The sequence below is a fragment of the Pteropus vampyrus genome, unplaced genomic scaffold (genome assembly GCF_000151845.1).
Source record: "Pteropus vampyrus isolate Shadow unplaced genomic scaffold, Pvam_2.0 Scaffold12, whole genome shotgun sequence".
Lineage (NCBI taxonomy): Eukaryota > Metazoa > Chordata > Mammalia > Chiroptera > Pteropodidae > Pteropus > Pteropus vampyrus.
In genome coordinates this window covers 5710572-5716114 of record NW_011888793.1, presented here as the reverse complement: position 1 = coordinate 5716114, position 5543 = coordinate 5710572, and positions in this window count along the sequence as shown.

Below are 5543 nucleotides of genomic sequence, written 5' to 3'. Positions count from 1 at the left end.
CAACTAAATTTTAAAAGCCCTGTTTCTGCTTATAAAAAGCAAGAGGAGGGAGACAGAGGGACTCTAGAGGCAACCAGAGACTAGGAGAGGAACCTTTTTAGAATCACTCTACTCCATCAATATGGACAGTTTCTAGTAACTTGGGGGCTAAGAATTTCATTGTATGGATTTTCTACTACATGCTGATATGAAGTTCTTTTTTTAAATATATTTAACTTTTTAAAAATCAATCTGAAGAACAATATTAAGTATATCAAAACACAGAAGGTACTCACATACTGAAAAAAAATAATGAGCGGGCTTCAAGAATGATAGCTGTTGGCGAAAGTCTGCTCTAAGCAAATGTGGCTACCTGCCTTCCAACTGTGCCTGCACTTTACACCATTTTCATACTTTTTCCTTCTACCTGTAATGTTATCTTTTCATCTTCCCACCACCCAATCTCTGTATACTGAAATGCTAGGATATATCAAATGTCAGTTCCTCTTCAAAATTATCCAAGGTTTCCCAAGCTCTCTTAGTCAGGCCATTGCCCTCCTGTAGGTGGTCCAATTGCATCTGGTAGCTCTGCTATTTTTAAAAAGTTCATTTCTTCAAGTAAATAGAATGCTCCCTGAGGACAGAGAATGCACTGATTCATCTTTGGATATCATAGAGAGAACAACATTGTTTTCCACCTGTGGCAGACTACACAAAAAATGTTGGTCTGACTGAACTAAATTTCTAAATATTCTTTTCAGAAGATGCAACAAGGTCAGCAGCCAGAATCCTACATTCATCCATAAAGAGGTTCCTAAGCACAGGATAGGGTAGCTTATTAAGGGGGAAATGCCTCCCTTTTGTCAGAAATATTAATGTGCCATTTTAAACTAAAGTGATGTGAATTTTCTCTTAAACCATTAGGCATTTGTCCACACTAAATCCATAGGCCTCTTGTATATCAGTAACACAAGAGCCCAACATTTATTAACAGCAGCTGTAATGTCTGAAAAGCAGATCATTCATTGTACCATTCATAATTTATTTATTCAGAACTATATCTTATTTCAGAAAGGATCCAATGAAACTTTCACAAATACATATACAACAAGATAAAATAACATATGTAAGAGGAGAAAGAGAGAAATAGGACAAAGGAAAACTGATGTAGGAAAATAAGCTGTCCTGGGAGTGAAGTTCATGTACCAAATTAATGTATTCAGTAAATTTTTTCCCATTTGCTAGAGGTGGTCAGAGGTTTGGTTCTAGCACCTCTAGCAGCCAACCAACACAGGATGATTGAATTAGTCATATGATTCGGCATCCTTAAAATAAAAACAAAAAGCTATCAGAGAACTCTCTCCTCCTTGGTCTAGGTTTATTTGTTATGTAACCTAACAAATAAAGTCCTCAGTGACATATCCTTGCAGTTGATGTGTCAGAGCTTTGAAAGACCATCACTCATGACAACTCTCACAGGCAAATGACAACACGCAAGTGAATATATGCTAACGATGGAGAGGAAGGCCACTGGGCCAAGAAAGTTCATGCACACAGCTCTTTGCAGGTCTAGATTTATCAGAAACAGATTTTATTCTATCTAGACTAACCTAAAATCCAGAGGCTTAATGCATCCACTTAACTTTGGAATTAAAAAACACAACTTGATGCACGTGTCCCTTTTTCTGGGGGATATGTCTGTAGTTTCACAACACCCTCAAAGAAAAGCATGACGAGAAAAGTCAAGAACCACTGATCCAAAGAACTAGACTGTGTAGATTCTTCAGGCAATCTTCCATATGAAGTTTCTCTTCTGAGCTTCTGAGAAGTGCTGAGCCTCAAGATTGCATCCGAAATACAGCTTCTTTCTAATGTGAAGTATAGAACTCTAAGCTTAACCATTAGCCAAGCTGTGTGTCAACTGTATGATACAATACATGGCCATTAATAAGTAATGCCCATAAGCATATGGAACACATAATAATTTGTTCTTCGAGATAGGTTTCAGCCACGAACACTGACAAAGTTGTTTCAAAGGATTGGTAATATTTCTTCTAGATAATATAAAAAGTAAAAACAAAAAACCTGCCTTTGCCTGTGGATAAAAAATTACAGATAAGCACCCAGATAAACTCCCAAAACAAACAAATAAATTTTCCTAAACATTGTTTTAATTTAAAAAATAATCTTTCCACATCAGTTGATAGAATCTGAGCTTTTTTTAACCTTTTTTTTATTTTTATCTTTTGTTATACAGCAAAACAATCACTGCCAAAACTTTAGACACACACACACACACACACACACACACACACACACACACACACACACACAGAGTCAACTATCTACCCACAGTATTGAGGTTAGAATGTCTCAAGGGCCCAAGGACATCAAGTGAGGAAGCTGGCATATAGGACCACTGAGACAAAGCTCTTTAAGATCTCATCCACTTAGAAGTCACAGCCACTGAGACAAAGCTCTTTAAGATCTCATCTACTTAGAAGTCTGTTCCTTGGCATAACAAGTCCAGAGACATCTTTGTCAAAAATACACACCTGAATAGGCTCAAGAGACCTAAGTCATGCTAACTCAAGTCATAAGACAGTGAAGTACAAATCCAAATACTAATTTATTAATTAATCATACAGAATGTTCTTTTTCGCTAATCAGAAAATTTGCACCTGAAGCCAAGATGCTGCTTTCCCAATGCTAGGATACCTGGAACCTGATTTAATAATCAGTTCACCAGAAGTCAGAACAACGAGAGATAGAGAGTTTGGGGACACCTAATGAATTATCCATATCTAATGTACACCCGTCTAGTGATCAAAGTCGTGGCTTTCACATGCAGAGTCTCTCTCTGTTGAATATTGTTGCCCTAACACTGTAGACTTCTTGGTCTCTGAGCTTTCTTCTTCCACATTTTCTCCATTAAGAGTTTCTTTAGATCTGGTATAACACAACTGATGAGGGTGAAGCTCACGTGAATTACTATTCCTATTTTTCAGATTAAAAACTCCCAGATAAAGTTGCTAAGCAACTTGCCCAAGGTCACAGCTAGTATAAGGCAGAGCAGAGATTCAAAGCCAGATCTCAAGTCAAAGCCTACGCTTTAACCTTGCAGTAAATGATGCCTTCCGAGGTGTCTTTCCAGAGCCTCCTACCTCCTAGTCTGATTTAAATACCCCTCCTCAGTGTTTCCATGCTACCCTAAGCACAGCATGACTGTAATTTTTGGCATACAGGTCTGTCTCTCACACTATACTGAAACTTTTTGAGGATGGAAATCATTTCTCACTTACCTTTGTATCCTTAATGTGCTATCTATCTAGGTAAATATGCAAATAAATTTGTCCAGTGATTTAATATAAAAAACACAAAACTGAAGGCCTTGAACTAGCCATGTAGCCTTAGGAAGGTCACAACTTCTCCGCCTATCAACAAAAATCTCATCTAAAAAATGGGATGAAATGAATATCCAAGGTGACTTATGTCCCTTCTGAATCTAAAAAGCACTACCATTGTAGATGGGCTCTGGTTTTTTTATAGCCTACCTTATTAGTTTAAATTATTAGTAAATAAAATTAAACTCCTTGTTTATCTTCTGTAGCATTCTACAAACAGCATACATATAACTAATAGAGAATTCAGAAAAAGATTCCTCTTTTCTGAAAGGAGATAACTATCACCTATACCAAAATCAAACAGTGGCACCCTCCTCTGGTGAATGTTAAAGGAGTTAAACAACACAAAAGAATTAGCTGATGGGATTTTCTTTGAATAAAAGAAAATGCAGGAGAGAAATTACCTAATGTTATTTGTTATTACAGCATTTCCAATAGCAACTAAATAACTTCTTGTAACTCCTTATTTTGCCCTAAAAGCCAAAATGATGAACTAGCTACATACATTAGGAGGTTATAGATAGAACAATTATTCTATTTTTAAGGGCACAGTGATAATATTACTTTGCAAACAGCATGCTTTTTAAAGTAAGGCACAATGAAAAGCATTTCATATTTTCACTAACATTGATCATCTCTTCTATTATTTAAAAATTTAATGAAAAACTTTATACATGTAAAATGCTTCTAGTTAAATAAAAAGCACTTATCCTGTACTTTTTCTGGATAGTACATTTACCAGAAGACAGTACTGGAAATTTTTCAACTTGAAATCTGTTTGGGTCTGCAACTTTCAGGTTTTAGAATATCAACTTAAAAGAATATTTAAAATAGCATGCACTTACACATTCAGAATTGAAACATGCCATTATAGCACACCCAAACAAGCACAAACCAAAGTTTCACAACATTAACATTATACCCATACCTTTAATTTAAAAATAAAATTGCACTCTCTAAGAACAGGAACAGATTATCTGCCAATGGCTTTAATATAAAAATATATAATAAATATAAGCTTTATTAAAAGTCTTATAACAGTCTAGAAACATAAAATGAAAATATAAACATTCTGACTCAAGCCAAGAAAACAAATCAGTCATTATATTGGCAACCTTGTCATTCAGGTACATTTTTACCCAAGTACACAGCATCTCTTTCCTCAGTTAACTTCACATCTTTCATCTACACTGTGACCAAGGAAAAGAACCACAATAAACAGGAGGTTACAAATTTACAATCAGTGAAAACTTCATTTTAAAAGAAAGAACACAGAAAAGGGCCAGAGTGAATGGAAAATAGCAAAAATTGATTTCAGTTCTATCAAATAAATTTTCCAACTAAATTTGTAATTCCTGGCAAAGTGGGTTCTATAAGGCAGGTAAATACAATATCTTGGAAAGATTAGCAGAGTGGAAAGTGAAGCGACTTTATATCAAACAGTTAACCAACTGAAAGCTTTCTCAATATTCACCCAAAACAAACGCCAAAAAACAAGCAAGGATTGAAAAAGAATGGCATCCCCTACAGCCTACCCTGAGACCGGAAGGGCCAAGAAGAGAGTTGGGGGAAAAGTTGGATGGGAGCACAGGGTTGTGCAGGGAGCGGGAAATGATGAAGAAAGAGTGGCAAAGGAGGCCATGGTGATATGAGAAAGTACGCTGGGAAAAAAAAAAGTATGCGGTAATGAAAGTGCAAACTACCAAATTGAGAGAGATGGGGTGGCTGGCCTAGTGCTCTTTGGAGCATGGCCCTGGAGCCACATTTGCCATTCACTTCGCTTAGGCTCATGCCCAAGGACCAGAGCCAGTCCTCACCCTGACCTCCAGGAAATCTGAGTCCCGGAGCGCAATCAGGGAGCCGCAAAATCAGGGAGAGAGAATTCTATCGGTCTAATCTCATCTCTTGCTCCCACATGAACCCCAAATAAAGGAGTTTAGAAGCTGGGAGACATCTGCGTCCTATGCCGGCGAGGGCGCAGCGGCGAGATCTGGGCACCGTCGCCCCTGCGGGCACCGCCACCTCTGCAAAGGCCAGAGGCATCTCGGGTCTTCCGCTGCGATCCAGCTAAAAGCAGGCGACCAGCGAGGCGCTGCTGTCAGCTGGCCCGATTGCATTTGCAAAGTTAATGGAGTTGGGAAGAAGCGCAGGACTGTCCCT